We start from the raw sequence: 24,075 nt of genomic DNA, 5'->3' as shown, positions 1-24,075 counted from the left end.
AAGCCCGTTGAGTAGACTAGGATTCTGAACAGTCTCTGACTGGCCCTTCTAGCTCTCAGGGGAGTTTATCATAAGGGATCCCAATCCATAAAGGGCCTTTATCAGGTCAACTTTCATTGCATCCACCAGTATAATAAGGGCCTTTACTTTGATTATTTTTGCAAATAAACTTTCTAGATCCTGTGAGGGCTGCATCCTTTGCACAATCTTATGGGGACATCTTTCATGCCTTATTTAAGACCCTACTCCTCGATGGCTATGATGGATCCTTTAAACTGGAAAAAACTTTTAAACTGATAAAATTTTAGAGAACTGTGTTTGTAAGCAGCCATTTTATTGGTAGCTATGGAAAGACCATAGATTAATTTTGCCTGCTTTGAGCTTTATATAAATGAAAATTTAAAAATATACTTTGCTTGTGCCTGCCTTTGTGCAAAATTTCATGTTAGATTACCCATTTATCATGTATGTAGCTCCAGTTTTTTCCACTTATTCCATTGTATGACTATATCACCATTTATTCAACTATTGAAGGACATTTAGGCTTCCAGTTTTTTGGTTATTTATAAATAATGCCATAAATGTTCTTAAACATGTCTTTGGGTACACATTTATGCCTTTCTGGGGGTCAACCTTGGAGTGAAATTGCTGTGTCATAGATATCCATGTATCTCCAACTTTAGGAGATGCCATCTGTCATACCCCTCCCCACCCCGCCTCACCAGTGGAGGCATAATTTTGAGAGTTGTAATTTTTCCCCATCACTTAGGGTTGTTAGTCTTTTCAACTTTTACCACTCTGATGGGTGTGGCAGGTGAATAGTGTGTAGTTTTAATTTGTATTTCTTTGTATACTTAATGAAGATGAGCTGTGTGTGTATAGTTACTATTTCAATATTCCCTTTTAAGAAGTCTCCTGTTTTTTTTTTTTCTGCCAGTCTTTTGCTTAGTGAGTCCTAAGAGCTGATCTGAGATCTTTCGTCAGTTACGTTCATTGCGAATATTCTTTATCACTCCCCAGCTTGCCTTTTCACTCTTTCAGTAGTTCGTATTTTCCTAGTTGTTTCTGGTGAGGGTGCAGAACCATCTGGTCAACCATTGTGAGAGGCAGAACTTGATCTTATTTTAATAACTAAAACCAATCTATTGTCAGTGGGAATTTGAGAAAGTTTTTTGGAAAAGATTGCAAGTTGAGAAGGAAGCCAATTCTGGCAATATAAGATTTAATGAGCAAAAAGATGCAGGGAAAATCAGAGTCTGTGTGCCCCTAAGCTACTCTAGGGCTCTGTATTCTTAGGCAGATGTTTGTACTCATGGGAAGGGGGAATACTCATTTTAATAAGTGAATTATGTGAGAAATTACGTGAGAAAATACGTGAGAAAGGTTTTGGTAAACACATAGTGTATCAAAATCAGGCTGAAATTACTTGGCAGTTTTGCCCTGGGACCAGTCTGAGTGAGTGAGTGAGTGAGTTAGAGAGAGAGAGTGTGTGTGTGTGTGTGTGTGTAGCGCGCTGCTGCTGCTGCTAAGTCACTTCAGTCGTGTCCGACTCTGTGCGACCCCATAGAGGCCGCCCACCAGGCTCCCCCGTCCCTGGGATTCTCCAGGCAAGAACACTGGAGTGGGTTGCCATTTCCTTCTCCAATGCACGAAAGTGAAAAGTGAAAGTGAAGTCGCTCAGTCGTGTCCGACTCTTAGTGACCCCATGGACTTCAGCCTACCAGGCTCCTCCATCCATGGGATTTTCCAGGCAAGAGTACTGGAGTGGGGAGCGCGCAGGTCCAGCATATATTGGGATCATTGCACCACTGGACATCCTGAATTAAAACCGGGAGTGAGAATTATCGCTGATGTTGCAAAGATACATTTATCCACCAGAGGGAGACAAAGCACTTGTCTGTGAAAAAGTCCATACATAACACCCCAGCTGCATCAGTTCTATTTTTATGCAATGTGCCAAGCAGGCACAAATATGGAAAGACAGGCAAAATTGTCCTCGGTACTGTTGCTTGCCACCCAAAGAAATTCTTGCCAGCACTGGCAAAAATTCTTGGAACTAACTTAAGAAATAACATGTGGAGAAAAATGTCTATTATTCATCCAGAACTAGCATCTATTTAGAAATATTTTCAATTCCTTTTCTAGCTCACTTTTGACATCAAAACTGAAAATAAAAAAGGGTGGGTAATATCTTTCATATATTACAGAGTGGAAATTTTTGAAATAAGATTACTCTAAGAATTATGCAAATAGAAATCAACATCAGCATAAGTAAATTAGCTTAAGATATGTTCACAGGATTTTAGGAAATATGCAGACATAATGAACGCTCATTTCTCAATGTAAAAGACTTGATTGGCAATTCTCAGCTTTCATTTCACCCATGTCCTTCCAAGCTTTATCACAGAAGCTATAAAAAAGCTACAATCTTGATCTCTGCCCCCTTTTAGCTACAGGTGGTCAATGAGATGCAGGTAGAAACCACTAGGGAGGACTTCCATTCTGAGATGAAATTGTAAGACTTAGCACAGGAAATTTCTTTTCTCCTTTGTTCCCCCTCCTCCTGCCCCATCTTCCTGGGGACACAAAACTTGGAGGTGGGATAACCATCCCTGTCCACGAGATGACAAGTGTGAAGATAAAGCCAGTGTAACTACTAATGTCAGAGAGGACAGGCAGGAGGAACCTGGATCCCTCCTTGATGAGCATTATCTGAAGCAAAACCTGAAGTCTGACATGTCATTTGGTTATAGAGCGAATATTTTCAACAGACTGGTACTAGGAAAGTCAGGAAGTCCCGTCACCCTACCAGACATGGCCTGTGATTCCTTCAAGGTCGGCACCAGGTCAACACACACAGGCCCTGCTGTGACCGAACACACGGTCAACAAAACACATGGTAAACCAAGTAGTGATAGAAAACAGGTATTTGTATCAACACAGGCCTAATTTGGCCTTAAGGATGGACAGACAACAAACAAAGGTATCTAACTGGAAAAGGAAATAGAAAAGAGCAAGATTTCTACAGTTTGATTAAGCAGAGTAGCAATTTCCTATTTCATGTCCAGGATATTGAGAATAATTGCTGTTCCATGGTCCGGTGCAGGGAGATTTCATGCAACAGAATTATCTGAAAATCAAGGGTTGTTTAAAGAACTGGGGAGAACAGAGTGGGGCGAGATATTACATGATGTCATATGATGTCTTCCTGGAAAGGTCGTGAAGGTGTGGGTGGCTTCTCCCTGGAACCGTCATGCGCCTGCTCCATGAACTGCCAGGGGACAGTGAAGCTGCACTTCCAGACAGGAAGAAGTAGAAGGAAGTAAATCCTTTCAAATGTTGAACTTTATCAGGGCCTGCTCCTAATGCTCTTCTCACTTTCAGGCTTTCATTAAATGCTGGTAACTCTCAAATCCTCATCTCCAAAGCAAATCTTCTGAGTTTCAGACTCATTTCCAACTGCCACCTGGATGTTTGCACAGTCTGTCAAACTCACCATGTCCAAAAAGGAACCCCTTAAAATATCTTTTCTTCCTGTGTATTCCCTTTCCCATTCTGTATATTTTTTGGACAGTTTTTATTCAGTGCTGACTACGTGTCTCTCACTTTGCTACTGCTAGTGGTATGCTACTGCTGCTGCTGCTAAGTCGCTTCAGTCATGTCCGACCCTGTGTGACCCCAGAGACGGCAGCCCACCAGGCTCCCCCGTCCCTGGGATTCTCCAGGCAAGAACACTGGAGTGGGTTGCCATTTCCTTCTCCAATGCATGAAAGTGAAAAGTGAAAGTGAAGTCGCTCAGTCGCTAGTGGTATAAGGAAGAACAAAACCAGACATGGTTCTGCTCCACTGCATTTTCAGCCTAGAGGGACAGACTACCACTAAATAAATAAGCACACAGATAATTACATATTTCAGTCCATCTTGTGATGGCAAAGGAATGGACACCAGAGGAAAGTTAGCAGGGGAACTTCTAATTAGGCAGAATATTACCCACCTTCTAATTAGGCAGAATATTACCCACCCAGTCACCCAGGGTGTCGTCGTCTCCTTTCCCTCTCTTAACATTTACATACAACCAACCAAAACATTTTGCCTATTTGACGTCCTAAATATTTCTCAAGCTCATCTCCTCTTTCCCTTCCTCATTATCCTAGCTGAGACTCTATCTTCCATGTAGTATCATACAGAGTACCTTTTTTATTTCAATGGAATAAAACTAGAAATAGAAGAAAAATCAAAAATTCACGAATATGTGGAAATCAAACAACATACACTTAAATAATCGATGGGTCAAGGAAGCAATCACAAGAGAAATGAGAATAGCATGAGAAAAATGGAAATAAAAATACAACGTATCAAAAAGTATGAGATACAGCCAAAGCAGTGCTAGGTGGGAAACTTATAGCTGTAAAGGCATACAATAATAATTCAGAAAGCTTTCAAATCAATCATTTACATTAAATAGTTAGAAAAAGAGAAAACTGAAGCCAAAGGTAATAGGAGAAAAGAAATAAAAAAGATTAGAGAAACAATAAAGAATAGAGAAAATGAGCAATATCTAAATTTGGTTCTTTAAAAAGATCAACAGAATTTGTGAGCATGTGTTAATAATACTCCTCTATTGTGGTTTTAATGTCTGTGGGATCAGTAGTGATGGCCCCTTTTTCATGTGTGATATTAACAATTTGTGTCTTCTCTTTCTTGGTTAGCCTGGCTAGAGGTTTATCAGTTTTACTGATCTTTCAAAAACTATTTTTGGTTTCCTTGATTTTCTCTATTGATTTCCTATATCCAGTTTCGTTGCTCTTTGCCCTCATTTTTATTCTTTCTTCTATTTAGTTTGATTTAGTCTTCTAGTTTACTAAGGTGGAGGTTTAGGTTTTCGATCTTTTCTTTTTTTTTTTAGATCTTTTTTTTCTAATACATGCCTGCTGCTAAGTCGCTTCAGTCGTGTCCAACTCTGTGCAACCCCATAGACAGCAGCCCACTAGGCTCCTCTGTCCTTGGGATTATCCAGGCAAGAATACTGGAGTGGGTTGCCATTCCTCCTCCAATGCATGAAAGTGAAAACTGAAAGTGAAGTCTCTCAGTCGTGCCCGACTCTTAGCGACCCCATGGACTGCAGCCTACCAGGCTCCTCCGTCCATGGGATTTTCCAGGCAAGAGTACTGGAGTGGGGTGCCATTACCTTCTCAGAATACATGCCTTCAATGCTGTGTATTTTCATATTGTTAGTATCGCTTTTACTGGTCCTACCAGTTTTTGTAAGTTGCATTCTCAGTTAAAAATTTTTTAAAATTTCTCTTGAGAAATTTTTTTTTTACTCATGTATCAACTATATTATTTAATTTTCTGCTATTTGGAGGTTTACCAGCTATCCTTCTGTTTTGATTTCTACTTTAATTCCACTGTGGTGCAGAGTATATTCTATATTTCTGTTGTTTTGAATTTGTTAAAGTCCATGTTCTGCCCCAGAATGTAGTCTATCTTAGTGAATGTTCCATGCGAGCCTGATAAAGATATATACTCTGCATTTGTTGGGATGAAGTAATCTATAGATGTCAACAGATACTATCGATGATGGTGCTCTTCATGTCAGCTACATCTTTACTGATTTTGTGCCTGCTGGATGTGTCCATTTCTTACAGAGGGGTGTTGGAATCATGATGGACGGGTTTATTTCTCCTTGTAATTCTATCCATCTTTGCCTCACAAATTTGACTCTGTTGTTAGGTCCATCCCTATTAAACACTGTTAAGGCTTCTTGGGGAATCAACCCTTTTGTCATTATGTATGTCCCTTCTTTATCCCTGATTATTTTCTTTGCCCGGTTCTGCAGCGGGAAGGCCCGAGCTCACCCTCGGGGATTCGCCTCTGAAAACTCTCCACCGCTTGTGAAGGGGACCTGCAGCCCCATTGTGACGTTGTTTTAGACGACCTGCTGTTACCTGCAGAGGAACAACCAGAAACTGTCCCGAAATGTCTCGAGTAGCTGTCAGCATCCTGGGCCTTCTCCGTGTCCACATCCTACCCCTCAATGGCTCTCGCCTTGGTGCACCATCTCCGGGGTGAAACCCTTCGCTCTTCCTCCGAGCTCCTCGCGTTCTGCAGTTTGGTCACAGAGTCGAAGTTCCCACCCTCAGTGGGCAACTTGTAAGTGAGTTTGTCGTGGTCACAGTCTCTCCTGGTGCTTCAGTGCCTCCCGAGCTCTGCCAGGCTCCGCGATCCGAGTCGGGGGAGCAGGGCCTCCAAGCGTGGCTGCGGGACCCGGGGTGAGGCCGGAGGGCGGTGGGCACTCGGCTGCTCTGCAGCCCCGCCGCTCGCGCCCGTCTGGGCCGTTAAGGATGTTGATTCGTTACCAAACCGCCGTCTGGGAAGCCAGTCATGATTCAAGCATCATCAGAGATCATTCAGGTATCGCAGGAGGAATGGTTCTTCCTTTGGTATCCACCTTACAATTCATTTAATGTTTGGGAGAGAGTAATTTTTTTTTTTTTTAATGTATTCTCTTACCAAAAAGTGAGACTAATTTCTAGTGCTGCTGCTGCTGCTAAGTCGCTTCAGTCGTGTCTGACTGTGCGACCCCATAGACGGCAGCCCACCAGGCTCCGCCGTCCCTGGGATTCTCCAGGCAAGAACACTGGAATGGGTTGCCATTTCCTTCTCCAATGCATGAAAGTGAAAAGTGAAAGTGAAGTCGCTCAGTCGTGTTCAACTCTTCACGACCCCATGGACTGCGACTGCAGCCTACCAGGCTCCTCTGTCCATGGGATTTTCCAGCCAACAGAACTGGAGTGGGGTGCCATTGCCTTCTCTGAATTTCTAGTGATCGAGCTGCAAGTCAAGACTTGTGAGTGGCAACTCGATACAGAGGTCTCATGCGTGTGGGGGACCTCTGCTTAGACTTTGGGGCCCAGCAAATGGGTTTCAATTATGGTCAGATATTTATCAGTTGTGCGATCTTAACCCCAATTGCTTTCCAAAGGATTGTTGAGTTAAGCCTGCAAAGGACAGTTGGGTCTTGGTGAATAACAGTGGATTATCAACTTCATCAGAGGGTCACTCCTATTTAGCTGCTCTTCAAGATGTCATTTCTTTGTTGGAGCAAAGCAACACATTCTTTGGGTCTGGTATGTCTGTTGGAAGTAATTTACCTCCTGAATTTAGTTTACATACATAAATAATACATGTCATTGTAAAAAATTCAAAACATGTAATAATGAGCAGAAAGAAGGTAAAGGTAGCCTGAGAGCTGTACCCTAAATTAACTCCCAGTATTCAGGGATCCTAGTGGGCAAGAGGCTCACACTGTTGGTATATCAATTCTCACTTGTTCCCCTGCTTTCTGCACAGCTTTACCACCTCCAGGGGAGGCTGGGGCCCCCGAGTCCAGAGCTTTGCTGAATGAGCATCTCCAGGGAGTAAACCTCCAGTCTTCAGCCAGTGGCAAGGGGATATAGACTCCAGCCACTCTGTGTTCAGACTTGCCTTGACTCCCCCAGTTTTCCACCCACCTGATCACGACGGGGGCCTGACCAGGGATCGAACCCAGTCCACCTTCACTGGGAGGGCAGAGTCTTAGCCACTGGACCATCAGGGAAGTGCTGATGCTGTTGGTTGCTGCCGTACATCAACATGAATCAGCCGTAGGTATATGTATGTCCCCTCCCCCTTGAGGCTCCGTCCCACTGCAAAATCGCCAGTGGAAATTTGCTCTAGGAGCTCAAATCCAGTGCTCTGTGCTTCCAAACTCATTGCTGTGTCTCCCTGCCACTTTTATTTTTCTTTATGGTTGAACTTTTAATTGAATCTATTTACTCTTATTTCAGTGGGGTTATAAGAGGGAGTAGAGATAAGTCTTTTGTTCATTTTTTGATGATTACTGGGAGCTATCATAAAATTCTCATATACATTTTAGGTACTATTTAAATTTAATCTAGTGTCCTAGAACCTGTTGAGCTGAGTAACTGCTTTGCGTGTGTGTGTGTGTATTGAGAATAAGTGCTAGACAAATGTTTAATTGACCCTAGTTTTGTACTATTATCATAATTAATCACAAATGTAATCTTCTTTGCTCCTTTTCCGTCATATTTTATAAATAGTTGTTTTAAAATCTATTCTTTTGCACATTGGCCTTAAATCTATGTCAAAGTTTCTTCCTTTCCAAGAACAAGTAGAACCTGCCTTGCCTGGAATGTAAAAGGTTTTCAAAATACAATAGGACCTTGACCTTTTTTGTTAAATATGCCTTTGTCCCAGGTACACATATTAAGAAAAATTACACATTAAAAGCTAAGAAAAATTATAAAGAAACTGAAATTTAATAAAGCTTTTGCAGATGAAGGATTATAAAAATCTATGATCCTTTCTCCATTTATTTTCTATTTCTTTCTGTTATGAATTAAAAGTACTCACATAAGTCCATTTATGTTTATAGTCCAAACAGAATTAACAAATGTTAAGTGCCAATTTTATTCAAATATTTGTTTATTCTAGATTCTCCTGGGTGCAAATGACAGAAACTCATCTCAAACTAACTGGCTGAAAGGTAATTTATTTCTTTGAATACCTGGGAGTTTCAAGGATTTATTCAGCTCCAGTTATAACTGGATCAAATGGGGTGTCAAATGATGTTGTCCGGATTCAAGTGTTATATCTATCACAAACATTGTTTTATAAAAATTTTATCAGGCTGTTGACAATAATATTTAAACAAATATCCAAGCAAGTGTTTCATTTGAGGTGGTTCCCTCAGAAGAGTAATTTTTCTCTTGGGTTTTCCTTCTAGTCGTGTGGATTAGAGCCACAGGGTGAAATCAGTCTGGTAATTTTATAATCAGTTCGTTCACTGTTCCCCATCTGATCTACTTTCTCTGTGGACACTTGTGTATTGCAGCCTGCAGTCCCTTGAATGTCTGAGCTTCCCCAGCCTTATCAGCCACAGTGGGGTGGAGAGGTTGCTTCAGCCTGTGGGAGATGAAAATGCCAAACTCTTGCTTTCCTGATAAGACATAAGTCAGCCAATGTCAGTTCTCTGTGAAGACTCCCCCCAAAGCCTCCCCATTCTTCTCAGATTAAAAGTTATTTATAGAGAACTTAAGTTTTCCCCCTCAAAACATTCTCTTATTCCTAGGAGAAACTAAGTGCAGGAGGGGATGCTGGGAGAGGAGGGCCACTTGCTGGGATCTCCCAGTCCCCAGCCCAGTTGGGAACAAAGCGAGGCTTTCTTGGACCCCTCAGAGCAAAAGAGGGAGTGGAGGGAAGGGGAATGCTTGGTCTAGATAAGGGGTGTGATGCCAGCACCAGCCGGCACCCACAGCCTGCACCCTACACCAGCTGCAGGGTTAGCAGGAGGGGTCCACTCTGCCCAGTCTGTCCCCCAGTCCATGAACAGGCAATACTGCCAGGAAGGGATGGCTGGGAGACAGAGAGATGAGGCAGTGATTGGGGGGCTCCCTGTGAGGAACTAGCTGTGACCCAGATCGCGGTGGACCCAGGGACACGAAGGGGAAGAGGGTGGTGGATAGTGGTGCTTTCAGACAAAGGCTCTCCTGGATGGAGATGCTCAGTGTCCCTGTCCACTGGGGACCCCAGGGGGCTCCAAGGTCTCTGCAGCCCTCCACACTCCAGGCCCCAGAGCGGGGTGGGGAAGGCGATGGCACAGACCCGACAAGGGGGACAAACAGCCTTGCACAGCACCTTGTGGAGAAACATCTGCTCTGGGGAAGGAGGAGGGCTCCGGGCTCGGGGTGGAGGAGGCCAGAGCCCCTACCCCTTACCTCTGCAGCCCGAGGCCCAGGGTCAGTGGGTGGGTGGGGGCAGGTTGCACTGGTGGTTTGCTTGAAGGAGAAGTTGAGGGGAGCAAATAGATTAGAAGTGAGCCTGGGAAGGCTGGACAGAGAACTCTCCAACCCAGTCCAAGCCCCTCCCAGGAAACCCCACAATCAGTCTCCATGGTCCCAGTGGAGCAGAGAGGGGAGGCAGCCACTGGCCATCAGCCTCCAATCCACGCACTCCCAGCCTTCCCTTTCCACCTGGGAGCATGCCCCCGCCCTGCCGGCCTGGGCTCCCTGCCAAACCTGAGTGATAGTGATGACTCTGTCGACTGACCAGCTCTGAGTAAACAGCTGTGTGTTCTCACTGGAGTTGTCTGTGTTCATCTTACAGAGCTCTGCACTCGGTGGAAGAGAAGAGGGGATCATGGCAGGAGCAGGGCTCCAAGGAAACACTGGCTGAGGTTTGGTCCAGGCGTGTGAGCGTGGCCTCAGCTCAGAGCAGCCCTTTCTCTGGTCCCCGGGGGTGGATCTGGAAGCAATGCTCCAGGAGGCCATGGAGACGCTTCGACTGTACCAGCAACCACTCCCTTGGAGCAGCGCCTGGCCCGCATAATCTCCTGTATCTGCACTATTTCCTGTGTCCACGTTCTCTCCTGTGCCCGCACTGTCTTCTGTCCCCGCATCATCTCCTCTCTCTCGAAGCAGCTTGTGGTCTCCATCCTCCACCTGCTGTGTACTGGGCACAGCTCACCGTTTTATCACTGCCTCCGCTGCCCACCACGTGGCGGTGGAGTGTCTTCCTCTGTCTTTGCTTTCAGGTTCATTCACGGTCCTCTGGCAAACCTCAATTTCTTCCCACAGATTTGATCTTGAACTTCCTGGAGAAGCTCCATGGGGAGAGACTGGGGTCTCACCTCACTGCACAAGCCTGGGGTTTGGCACCTGTGAGGCCATCCCTGTGGGCAGAGTTCCCTTTGGACAGACCCAGGGCTCCACTCCAGCTGCTGACCTTGCAGGGAGAGGGGTGAACATGGGGACCAGCTGGGGCTGTGCTGATTTGTACTGGTGGACAGGGTGCTGTTGGCAGGGGACAGGGTGGTCTTCTTCCCCGCAGGCTGTGCTGTGGTCCTCCGCCCTCCAGATCTGCCTTCCTCCTCTGAATGCTCTAAGTAGCAGCTTAGAGGTGAGGATGTGCTGCTTGCAGTTGCTGGGGACCCTATCCCCTCACGCAGTGGGTGGGGAAGGAAGGCTGCTGTTGGTTAGATTGACTGAGGGCTGAGGCTTCAGCGTGATCCGGCAGCCCTCCAGCTCAGATCTCTTATAACCCAGGGGGGATACTGGAACATTGCCTCCTGTTTCTGGCCCTATCAGCGAGTCCTGGATCTCCATCTCCAGGTGTAACCATGGATGCCATGAAGTCACTCTGCCCAGAGTCCTTATAGTCAGAGAGTGGCTCCATGTAGAGCTTTAGTTCCTCATATCCATGACCCACAATAATCCATGGATCCTTCACAATTTGCTCTTATTTCTTAGTGAGAATCAAGAAATTTCTTAAACAGCTTTTCATCCCATAACCATCCATCCAGAAATGAACCTAATGTATTCTGTTCTAGTACCCCTCTGGCAGCTCCTTGAAGTTCTGTCCATCAAAAGGCAGGAATCCATCGCACTGTGGCCAGGATAACTTCCTGTGGTTCTTACTTATGAGAGTTCCAGGGCAGCATGAGGGGGACCACTCCAGAAGGTGTCCAGCTTGTTGTGAAAGGTGAATTTGTTGAAGAAGTTAGAGTCTGATGTTCGTCTTCACATCCAAGAGCAGATTTTCTGCTTGTAAATGTCTGTGGACAGCACCCTCCTGGTGACCAGCCACACGGAGCACACTACTGGTAGACTCTGCCTTCAGCCTCTCTGCTTTCCTACTGCCCTGAGCCACAGGTGCTCACACACCTCTCCTCCACTAGCATCCTCTGAGCAAGGCGGGGAGTTTCCTCAGCCTCTGTCACTTGAGAGGTTTCACTTTGTGGGATGATCCAAGCCCTCATGATTCCTGCTTTGTGGACTGTCTCCGGAGGCTGGAAGAGTTCTGTCCAGTCTCATCAGCAGTCTTCATGGCTGTCGCTTTCCCAGCGGGGACATGCTGGAGCCCAGCCTCCCTTGCCAATGGTCTCGAGGGTCTGGAGGAGACCATGCGAATCCGAGTGTCTCCTCAGCACAGACGGCTCAGAGGCCCCTCAGCATGGAGGACTCACTGCTGCGCTTGGAGTCGAGGTGTCCTAACGCCAGCTCACGTTTGGGAAGAGCTGATGAGAAGCTTGGTCCAAATCAAAGCAGTTCAAAATTCACCCCATGAACTGGTCTTTATGGCGAATCAAAACACGATGCCAGAGAAGGATAAAATGGAACAAAAAGCAAATAGCAAGAAACTAGATTTAAAAAGAAAAACGGAGGGAAAGGAAAAAACGATAAAAGTAAAAATTGAATCTAAAGAAGTGAGAAAATAATATAGGGGGAAAAATAAAACCCCCAAACCAAAATAAACCAAAATGCTAAGGAGGAAACAAGCTGACTTTGGTCAAAGTCCCTGGGGTCACTGAAAAGCAGCTTATTGAGCCAGAAGGACTGATAAACTGGTCCTCACCAGGTGCTTATTTGAAATTCTTAGAATTCTGAAACAATAGCTCCTTATGAGGGCGTAGGAAGAAATAGACCTATCAATAGGTTTGGGGAAAGTCCACAGTGACTTTCTCATTTTTTGATCTCAGGTTGAGAGCTATTACTCTTTTTTTTTTTTTTTAAGTGAGGCCCCCACATGCCTTTTGTTTATATGAGTTACGCTTTTGTTTGTTTATATCTTGTTAGAAATGAAAACCTGTAGGATGTTTCAGTGCCTCTTTGTTTCTAGTTTGAAAAGTTGTAATTTTGGTTTTAAAATTGGTTTTAAAAAGAGCTCATGATGCCTACACTTAAAATATTCAATTTCTTTTTCTTTAAACTCAAAATGATGGCTCTCAAAACAATGCCATAACCTAATTAGCATCACGATGGTGTTTGAAACTGTTCTGTTGCATAATATGGAGTGTATGTGTGTGTGTGTGCTCAGTCGAGTCAGACTCTGTGAGTAAGGTACATTATTAACATCTATTAGGGAAGACAGTTCTTAGACTTTATTTACAGTCTTGCCCAGTTCTTAGATTCCCCCCTCCTATGAGCCGGAGAGCTCCCTGTGATGGTTTCAGCAGCTTTAAACATAGGGGTTGCATCTGTGAGTTGAGAAAGCATGTCTTCTTTTTTTAAGCCCAAAATGCACAGTGTTCTGCGTCCCTCTGATGCAGCATGAAACGGGTAGGGGTGGCTGGGTGTTTTCACTGCTAGTTCAGAGGAGGGAACTGAGACACTCCGGCATGATTTTTGTTTTTAATGTTTATTGACTCTAATACAGATACTGAAAAGTAAATTATACACATTATCAGTGGTGATGATCAATGGTGGCTGCTTACAAATTGAACTCTTCTACTTAGCCTGCATCCAGATCAAGAAACAGGTTGTCATCAGCTCCCCTCCCCTCCCATAAGCTCTTATCCAGTCACTTTCTCCAGTGGTAACCACTACTGCGTCTTCTAACGGCACAGATTAGGTTTGCTTGTTTCTGAACTTACATAACTGGAATCACATAGTGTTAGGCCCTTTGTGCCTGCTTCCTTTGCTCGCTGTTTTGATGAGATTCTTTCGTTTGTTGTTCTCAATACTCTAGACTAGCCCATTGTCCATTTTGCTATCACTGGGCATTTGGATAGTTTCCAGTTTGGGCTGTTAAGAAAGAGTGCTGCTCTGAACATACTTTCCAGCGTCTGGTGAATATTACATGGCTTTCTGTTGGAATGTATACCGGGAAATGGGATGGCTTAAGACGGCTGCCTGTTTTTAGTTTAGGTAGACACCACGTGTGCCAGTTTACATACCCACCAGCAGTGTGAGAGCTCTGTTTCCTCTCTAATACCTAGCATTGCCTGCCTTTGATGGGTATGTGAAAGTGTAGCATTGTGGTTTTAATTTGCATTTCCCTAATGCCTAATAAAATAGAACACCTTTTCCTCTGCTGATTGGCCATAACTTTCTCTGTAAAGTGCCAGCTCAAGTCTTTTGCCAGTTTTTCTATGAAGTTGACTGCACTATCCCTCAGTGTTTTGTGTGTATTCTTACATAATTTGGGTGTGAATTCCCTGTTGAATAGGGCTCTGTATGCATTTCCTCTCCTCCTCATCCATCTCTGAACTCTCTGATGTGACCCCCTACTATTTTACTCATTGATCACCCCTTTACAGCAGTTGGCTTTTTATGCTTTGAACATGCCATACCCGGCACTCTCCCACCTCAGGGCTCCCATTTCTGCTTGGAATGTTCTTTCCTAGAGAACCCCATAAATCTCTTCCCTGTCTCCTTCAAGTCTTTGCTCCACTGTAACCTTAGTGAGGTCTTCCTTGATTTGCTTTTTGGTCTTGCAATACCTCTTACACATCCTGTCTGTTAGCCCTATCCACTTAAAGAACAACCAACCAACCAAAAAAAACCGCAAAAAATCGTACTTTGTACTAACAAAGTGTTCAAATACACACTGAATTAGAACAATATAAAGGTCTTTCTTTGCATATCTTATCATCCAACATCAATAATTAGCAACATTTTATAATTTTATTTTATCCGTAAGTACTTTAGCCTGCATCTTTAATAGATAAGTACCTTTATTTTGGGAAAACATAGTTACTGTGCCATCATCGAATTAACAAAACTAACAGTATATAATAGCAGTCCACATTCAAAATTCACAATTGTTACAGTGAAGTTTGAATCAAATGCACACATACAAATTACATGCATCGCTTTAAATCATTCAAAATATTTATTTTACACATTTAGTGCTTATTATCTACCTCTCCCATTGGAATATAAACTCTATAGGAGTGAGATTTTTGTTTGTCCTTTGCTGCATCTTCAACACCTAAAACTGTTATTGGCACATAGTTGGGCTTGAATAAATGTTTGTTGAATGAATGAATGAATGAATGAAGTTGGCAACAAGAATCTAAGGGCCCAAGGAGTTTGTCAGCATAGTCAGATCTGTTTGTTTTCCAGCTCTAAAACTTTAGGCAACTTTCTGGGCTTCAATTTTCTTATCAGTAAAAAAGGACCAAACATCAGCTTTGCAGGGTTGTTGTGAGAATCTGACAAAATATGTGTACAGTGTCTGGCACCTAGCACACACAGGCTATAGCTATTTTTTATTGCAACTCCCTTTTGTTGTTTTTCAGTCTCTGTCTTGTCCACCTCTTTGTGACCCCATGGACTGCAGCATGCCAGGCTTCCCTGTCCTTCACTGTCGCCTGGAGTTTGCTCAAACTCATGCCCATTGAGTCAGTGATGCCATCCAGCCATCTCATCCTCTGTCGCCCCTTCTCCTCAAGCCCTCAATCTTTCCAAGCATCAGGGTCTTTTCCAGTCAAGTCAGCTCTTCACATCAGGTGGCCAAAATATTGGAGCTTTAGCTTCAACATCAGTCCTTCCAGTGAATATTCAGAGTTGATTTCCTTTACAATTGACTGGTTTGATCTCCTTGCTGCCCAAGGGACTCTCAAGAGTCTTCTCCAGCACCACAGTTCAAAAGCATCAATTCTTCCGTGCTCAGCCTTTTTTATGGCTCCCGATATGTCACAAATGTAACGTGTGTAGTGAAGATCTTGGCCTTACCCAAACTGGTCTGGCCTTTGTCCCTGGTTCCTGGGAGGAAACATTTAAACCCCTGAAATTTCCCAAGTGATGGGAGTGTCTTTGTTATTCTTGGTGGGCCCCTTAGCTTATACCTGATAGTTTATGCTAATGAGATGACTCAGGCCAAGTGATATCAGTCTGACTTCCAGGGAGTTGGGTGAGGCTGGAATCTAAGTTCAGTCCCATGGACAATAAATCAATGACTCATGCTTATGCGATGAAGCCCCAGTAAAACCTCAGAACACTGAAGCTTGACTGAGTTTCCCTGGTTGACCACACTCCATGCATATTCTGTACATTAATATCAACACCAGGAGTATCAGGCATTCTGAGGACAATAGAAGCTTCGCATTGGGAACCCTCCCATACTCTTATGTCTGTATCTATTCTTCTGGCTAATTTTGATCTCTGTCCTTTCCCAGAAATAAACTGTAACTGTGAGTATAACATCTTTCAGTGAGTTCTGTGATTCCTGGCAGCAATTACTCAACACAAGGGTGGTTTTGGAAACCTGGACTTGCAGTTGGTATCAAGGGAGGTAGGACCCCTGGGTTCTGGCCCAGGCTCAGTAGCTGGATGGCTGTGTGAACTGGCAAGGGACATAAGGAAACTTTTAGAGGTGCTGGCTATGTCTGTTACCTTAATTTTGGTGATGGTTTTGCAGGTATACACATATGTTCAAACTCATTAAATTGTATGCATTACATATGTGCGATTTTTATACATCTCAAATATACCTCAATAATTTTTTTTTTTAAGTCAGTAGTTCCTGGTACTGCTGCTGCTGCTGCTAAGTCTCTTCAGTCGTGTCCGACTCTGTGTGACCCCAGAGACGGCAGCCCACCAGGCTCCCCCGTCCCTGGGATTCTCCAGGCAAGAACACTGGAGTGGGTTGCCATTTCCTCCTCCAATGCATGAAAGTGAAAAGTGAAAGTGAAGTCGATCAGTCGTGCCCGACTCTTTGCGACCCCATGGACTGCAGCCCACCAGGCTCCTCCATCCATGGGATTTTCCAGGCAAGAGTACTGGAGTGGGATGCCATCGCCTTCTCCGAGTTCATGGTACAGGTGGAGTCAATCCTTTTCAGCACAGCAGTATGCTGTGGGCTTTGATTATATTGGCCTGTTGGTTCATAGGAAACCCGTGAAGCCAGTTTCAATTTCTGTAGCGTTTGGGGGACAAGGAAGGCTGCTGGAGAGGATCCTGGAGTTCAGGGAGCAGACACTTAGGAATGAAAGGAAGCCCCACTCTCACTCCAGTCTCTGAGCCTGTGCTCTGGTTCTACATTCTGCCTCTGGAGGTCTGCTAGAGGTAAGTGCTGCTCTGAGGGCCCTAAAAGTAGCTGGTGGCCTAGACTTCTGGAAACTCATTTCCCAAATGCACTTCCTCCCTGTACTTCCTGTCTCTCCCACCCTTCCTGGGTCAAGGAATCACCATTGCCTCAGGGTACATCCCTGACTCAGGCTCAAGAATTGCCAAACTGTTTTCTTGAGAGGGCATTGAGAAGGAGATGAAAGTATCTGGCATTTTAATAGGATCCCTCTGGTGGCTAGCCTGCCAGGGGGAAAAACAGAAGCAGTGACACCAGTCAAGAGGTGAAAAATGTTGGCAGTTTGGACTGGGGCTTGGGTCAGCCGGTGCCAGCAGTGTGGTGAGATGTGGTTGGATTCTGGATGGTATTTAAAAGGTAGAGACAGCAGGATTTGCTGATGGGTTAGATGTGGGGAGTAAAAGAAAAAGTCTTCCCCTAAGCATAACAACCTCCATGTTGTCTCAAATGGCAAAAAAAATTTATAGCTGAGTAATGTTCTATTGAATACACACACTTCATCTTTATGCATTCGTCTATTGCTGGGCACTAAGTTTGCAGTCCGTGGGGTCGCAGAGTCGGACATGGCTGAGCCACTGAACTGAAGTTTTCTTCCATATTGGGTATTGTACATAATGCTGCAACAAGTATTGGGATGTATGTATCTTTTCAAAATAGTGTTTTCATTTTCTTTGGGTAAATATCCAGGAGTGGAATTTTTTAAAAAAAGCAAACAAACTAATAGAACAGAAATAGATTCAGAGATACAGAGAACAAACTGGTGATCGATCACTGGAGGGGAAGGAATGAGGGACAGGAGTGAAACAGGTGAAAGGCATTAAGAGTTACAAACTTAGAGTTATAACATAAATAAGTCACAGGGATATAATGTACAGCACAGGATACTTACTCAATATTTTATAATAACTTTGGTGTTTAATCCATAAAAATATTGAATCACTATGACTCATTGGAAAAGACTCTGATGCTGGGAGGGGTTGGGGGCAGGAGGAGAAGGGGATGACAGAGGATGAGATGGCTGGATGGCATCACTGACCTGATGGACGTGAGTTTGAGTGAAGTCTGGGAGTTGGTGATGGACAGGGAGGCCTAGCGTGCTGCGATTCATGGGGTCGCAAAGAGTCAGACGCGACTGAGTGACTGAACTGAATTGAACTGATGTTGTACCACCTAAAACCAATATAATGTTGTACGTCAACTGTACTTTAGTTAAAAAGAAAGGCTTCAAGGGACTGTGGTTAAGTAGTTAAGATTCCTTGCTTCCACTACAGGAGGTGTGGCTTTGATCCATATTTTGGGAGCTAAGATCCCCGCTGCATGCCGAGAGATGTGGTGAAAAGATAAATAAAATTTAAAAACAGGGACTTCCTTGGCGGCCCAGTGGTTAAGACTCTGCCTTCCAATGCAGGGGGTGAGGGTTCAATCCCTGGTTAGGGAACTAAGATCCCACATGCTGCAGGGTGCAGCCACAATAAATAAATAAATAAATTTGTTTAAAAAAATTTTTTTTTAAAACATATTTTTAAAATAGGCTTCAAGATTTTGGGGCTGAGCAACTGGAAGTGCAGAAATTAACAGAGATTGGGATGAGGGGAGAGGAAGGTAAAGAGCTCAGGATGCTGGATTGAAAACCCAGAAGTCCAAGTTGTGATACCGGTTCTGCTGCACTAATCACAGCTCTTACTGACCACTTGTGTAGATACCAGGCCCCGTTTGAAGCTCTTGACACACATCACCTCATTCCCCTCCCAGCAGCCTGTGAGGTAGATTTCATCACTCCTGTTTTGCAGATGACATGAAGTGGCTCTGAGGGGCTAAGTGATTTGCTGCCCAGGGGCACAGAGTAAAAAACCAGGACTCAAACCTAGCCTAACTCCAGAGCCCGCGCTTGCCAGCAGACACGAAGCTGCCTCCAGAATCCTGCTTCCCCTGGCTGGGCCTGATTCTGTAACTGTCCCTCTCCCTGTCTGACGGGACATTTAGTGCTGACACTCAGTGCCCTGGTTTTGAGATTTAGCTGCAAATGAAAGCCAGGACACAGGAAGTGCCAAGATGACCCACATCCTCAGCTTGAGAACATTGTGATGTATTATGAATGGGTCCTTCCGAAGTACGGTTTGAACACCTAGTTAAATAATAATTCATTCTCTGGTATGAGACATTTTGAATGATAGACTCTAATGGAATAATATTATTACTTGTGAATTGGAACATTCCATTAAATGTGACATAATATTCTTTTCATTGTCTCCAGCTTTCTCCTTCCGGGGAGCAGGAAGTGGTGGGGAAACCTTAGTTTCTATGGAAAGCAGAGTTTCCCAAGCCCCTCACATGAATTTTTTTTTTTTTTTTTAATTAAAAGTCAACCCCTTTACTATTTTTTCCTGTATGTATTATGCCTTGCTTATTTACTGACTTCTTTTGTGTTAAACAAATACTGTATCATTCTAATTCTTTTGCTGATTTTTTTTTCTATTGATTTTAAGCTATATTTCTTTGGATTAATTTCTCAATGGTTTCTCTAGGATAGTGGTTCTTGACTAAGGTGATTTCCCACCTCCAGCCATCTGAATAGAATTTATTTAGAGACATTTTTATTTGCCACAAGTGAGAGGAGTATTTTGCTGGGATGAGGCACAGATGCTGCTAAACTCCTACAATGCAAAGGACAGCCCACCACAATTATCTGACCCAAAATGTCAGCAGTGCCAAGATTACAGTTCACATCTTAAAGTATCACAGGTATTCGAGATTAATACTGACTTGATTCAGGTAAAATACATAAACTTTGTTCCAATAAAGCAACATTTCCTTCCCCTCCTTTGTGCTAAGGTCATATTTATATGTTAGGAATCCAACAATACAGTATTAGAATTTTTATGCATTTTTGCATTTCTTGAATAGTTTTGAGATATAGTTTATGTCCCATAAAATCCGCATGTTCAAAGTACACAAGTCAATGGTTTCTATTATGCAATCACATTTTATAAGAAATTAACAGAACTGCGAAGTATTCATATTTAAAAGAAAAGTGAAAGTGAAGTTGCTCAGTCGTGTCCAATTCTTTGCGACCCCGTGGACTTTGGCCCACCAGGCTCCTCCGTCCATGGGATTCTCCAGGCAAGAATACTGGAGTGGGTTGCCATTTCCTTCCCCAGGGAATCTTCTCTATTTAATTTGCCTGTATGTTTAACGTTTCCGGGCACTTCATTTAAACTTGTGAATTCAAATTTCTATCCGTGTCATTTTCTGTCCCCTTGACGGACTTTAGTCTTTCTTCCTTTACTGATATTTATTTATTTGGCTGCCTCCTGACTTGGTTGCAAGGCACAGCCTTCACTCCAGCACGTGGGATCTTTCGTGGTGGCGCCTCGGCTCTTTGTTGCGCATGCGGGCTTCGCACTAGTTGTGGCGCTTGCTCAGTAATTGTGCCCCACCCCCACCCCCACCCCCACCCCCACCCCCACCCCCACCCCCACCCCCACCCCCACCCCCACCCCCACCCCCACCCCCACCCCCACCCCCGGGCTTTTGAGAGCGAGGTCTCAGTGCTTGCCTGCGGCTGGCTTAGCTTCCTCGTGGTTACGTTGAATCTTTAGTTCCCCGACTAGGGTTTGAACCTGCCTCCCTTGCACTGGAAGGTGGCTTCTTAACCGTTGGACCACCAGGGAAGTCCCTAGTATTTCTTAAAAGATTGGTCTGCTAGCAACAAGTTCTCTTAGATTTTGTCTATATGGAAACATCTTTTTTTCCTTCATTTTTAAAGGATGATGTTGCTGATTCTATAATTATTTTTTGACTTTTTTTTAGTTCTCTATGCCATTTCACTGCCTTTTGGACTTCTTTCTGACCGTGAATTATTAATATATTTTTGTATTGTGGTTCCTCTGTACACAGTAAATTTTCTGTTGCTATTTTCACCGTTTGCTCTTTGTTTTGGCTTTTAGGCATGTGCGTAGGCATGATGTGTCTAGGCATGGATTCTTTGTGTCTGTTATTTGAGGTTTGTTGAGCTTTTCATGAAATCTGAAACGTTTTTGGCTATTTTTTCAAATATTTGCAATGTCTCTTTCTCCCCTCTACTTCTGGAACTCTCTTTCCATGTTAGTTGGCTTGCTTGATATCCTTCCACAGGTCTTTGGGGCGCCATTCATTTTTCTTCATTCTTTTTATTTTTCCCTCTTTATTCATCAGATTGGCTAATTTCTACTGAACTATCTATCCTTCAGGTTGGCTGATTCTGCCTTCTGTCCTTTCAAATCCATTGTTGAGCCTATCCAGTGAAGGAAATTTTTCATTTTGATGGTTTTTCTCTTCTACTTTTCTACTCTAGAATCTCCACTTGTTGTAGTCTAGTTGATATTTTCTCTGAGATTCTTGATTTACTGAATTATTGTCATATTTTCCTTTAGTTCTTTAATGATTTCCATGAGTTATTTGGGCATATTTAAAGTGGTGCTGGAGAAGACTCTTGTGAGTCCCTTGGACTGCAAGGAGAGCCAACCAGTCCATCCTAAAAGAGACCAGTCCTGGGTGTTCATTGGAAGGACTGATGCTGAGGCTGAAACTCCAGTACTTTGGCCACCTCATGCGAAGAGCTGACTCATTGGAAAAGACTCTGATGCTGGGAGGGATTGGGGGTAGGAGGAGAAGGGGATGACAGAGGATGAGATGGCTGGATGGCATCACCGACTCGATGCACATGAGTTTGTGCGAACTCCGGGAGTTGGTGATGGACAGGGAGGCCTGGCGTGCTGCGATTCATGGGGCTGCAAACAGTTGGATACGACTGAGCGACTGAACTGAACTGAAAATACTTGCTTTAAGGGAGCACCCTTTAGAGCTTTCTGAAAGATTGTCTCCTGAGTTATAATCTTCAGGTTGGCTCAAATCAAAATATCCATTTCTTTCTTCCAAACAAAACAAAACAAAAAAACTCCCAAAACAGTTGCTTTGAAACCTTTATCTGCTAAAATCAGTGTCTGGGCTCATTCAGAGTCTGTTTCAATAGAGAGGTTTTTTTTCCTTTGTGTGGACCACGCTTTCCTGTGTCTTTGTGTGTGTCATAGATTTTTGTCGAAAGCTAAAGAAAATTCAGTATTATATATTCTGTAGCACCTAGAGATTCTGATTTCTTTTCCTGAGGGCTTCTTTTAGTTTGTTTGTTTGTTCTTTTTTGGTTTGACTTAACCTGCACAATCTGTCTTCCTCTCAGTGTATAGCAGTTGATGTCTCTGCTCAGTATTTTTATTCTTATTTTTATTTCTAGCCTGACTTCCTAAGGGAAACTCTGTGTCAACATAGCTAAGTAGTCAGCCAATGATTCTGGCAGAGATTGTGTTTAAATAGCTTGGGCCCAAAACATTTTTACCCTTCTCTGATGGCTCTGTGAGTGGGGTAAGGAGGGCATTCAAAGTTCAGGCAGTTCTCAAGTCGGCAGTAAATTGGCCCTGGCTTTTACATTTCCCTGGGCCCTCCTGTGTCTCCCTGAACATGTGTGTAGCTTTCCAGTCAGCCGGAGATATGTGGAGAGCTTATTTAGGCCTTCTATTGCCCCATCTCTTCCAGAGTCTTCCTGTTGAACCTCTGGCTGATCCACTGCTCACCCTACCTGGGACCACAGCCCCAGGCCAGCAAGCCACAGGCTTTGTGTGTTCCTTGATTCCCTGGAGAAGGAAATGGCAACCCACTCCAGTACTCTTGCCTTGAAAATCCCAGGGACGGAGGAGCTTGGTGCAGGCTACTATCCATGGGGTCGCAAAGAGTGGGGCACGACTGAGTGACTTCACTTCACTTTCCTACTGGGCGTGGTCCTTTCTGACAATGCTACCAAGCATGGATGTGTTTTTTTTTTTTTTGGCTACTCTGGGTCTTTGTTGTTTTGTGTGGGCTTTCTCTAATTGCAGCGAGTGGGGGCTACTCTGTTAAGGTGCACGGGTTTCTTGTTGCAATGCCTTCTCTCATGGAGCAGCGTGTAGGCTTGTGGCTTCGGTAGTTGCAGCGCTCAGGCTCAGTAGTTGGGGCTAGTGGGCTCAGTAGTTGGGCACGCAGACTTAGCTGCCCCACAGCTTATGGAATCTTCCCTGACCAAGGTCAAACCTGTGTCCTCTGCATTGGCAGGTGGATGCTTATCTACTGTGCCACCAGGGAAGTCCTCAAGCACAGACTTTTCACTCTCCATTCAAGTTTGCTCCTACTTGCAGCCAGCCTGTGGTTTCCCATTCCTGTCCTGCCCTCGTAAACCAACTGCGCCTAACCTACCAAGCTGGGTGTGGAATGGAAGCCGTCCTGGTCAAGGAGGCTGCAGGCTCCTATTGTTCTCACACAAAGTTGCAGCAAATTCCTTAGGAATAAACATCTCTCAGTTTGTTATTTGCATTCGGTTGACCTCCCTCCAGAGCCTTGAAATGGTGTGATTTTGATAATTTTCTGGGTTTTTTTTTTTCCTTGTGTTTTGTGGGAAAATATTTGCCTACCTCTTCATACTGTCATAACTGAAAGTCTCATTTCTGCACATTTTAAAGATTTTAATATCTGTGGTCAAACTTCTGTCCATGAGGCTTCTCTTGCACCATGGGTGCATGCTAAGTTGCTTCAGTCGTGTCCGACTCCTTGCAACCCCATGTACTATAGCCCGCCAGGCTCCTCTGTCCATGGGATTCTCTAAGCAAGAATACTGGAGTGAGTTGCCATGCCCTCCTCCAGGGGATCTTCCTGGCCCAGGGATTGAACCCACATCTCTTGTGTCTCCTACATTGAAAGGCAGGTTCTTTACTACTAGCGCCACCTGAGAAGCCCCACTTGTACCAGTTAGATTCAAAAGCTCAAGGAGACAGACTTGTATCTTTTATTTTGGTCCTAGTTATCCAGACATCGCCTAACACTAAAGAGTGCTCCTTTGCTGGTTTTAGTAATAAAACTCATGCTCCTTAATGGCAGAATTGTTAGGCATTTGGTGTGTTTCAAAGCATGGTACATAAGTAGAAATCAGGAGGTGTGACCTAAAGAGTTTCAAATAATCGTAAATAAGTGAATATCCTTTGTGTCTTTCTTTGCTTCTCTTTCTTGATCGGTTGCTCTTCAGTTTCCATGGGAATATGGGTTTGGGAAGAAAACTGATCAGGTTGGCTTATGCTGTTTAGCTTAGAGAGAAGTGGCAGGTGGAAGACGCGGGGTCTTAAAAATGGCATATCTGGCCCTAGTAAG

At 44.1% G+C, this 24,075-nt stretch overlaps 1 long non-coding RNA gene across 2 annotated transcripts; it reads left to right on the top strand.

Moving 5' to 3' along the window:
- The first annotated feature begins 5,929 nt into the window (after positions 1-5,929).
- On the top strand, positions 5,930-16,475 carry LOC139179937 (uncharacterized). 2 transcript variants are annotated; one of them, XR_011564234.1, is made up of 3 exons: positions 5,930-6,414; positions 8,497-8,548; positions 10,168-16,475. It is a non-coding gene; the product is annotated as an uncharacterized lncRNA (long non-coding RNA). The 2 variants fall into 2 exon arrangements; XR_011564235.1 differs by lacking the exon at positions 5,930-6,414 and adding an exon at positions 6,438-7,130.
- Positions 16,476-24,075: the final 7,600 nt, after the last annotated feature.

The sequence above is a fragment of the Bos indicus genome, chromosome 26, assembly GCF_029378745.1.
Source record: "Bos indicus isolate NIAB-ARS_2022 breed Sahiwal x Tharparkar chromosome 26, NIAB-ARS_B.indTharparkar_mat_pri_1.0, whole genome shotgun sequence".
NCBI lineage: Eukaryota > Metazoa > Chordata > Mammalia > Artiodactyla > Bovidae > Bos > Bos indicus.
The sequence above is the reverse complement of the archived record's forward strand: the minus strand, read 5'-3'. Positions and strand labels throughout refer to the sequence as shown.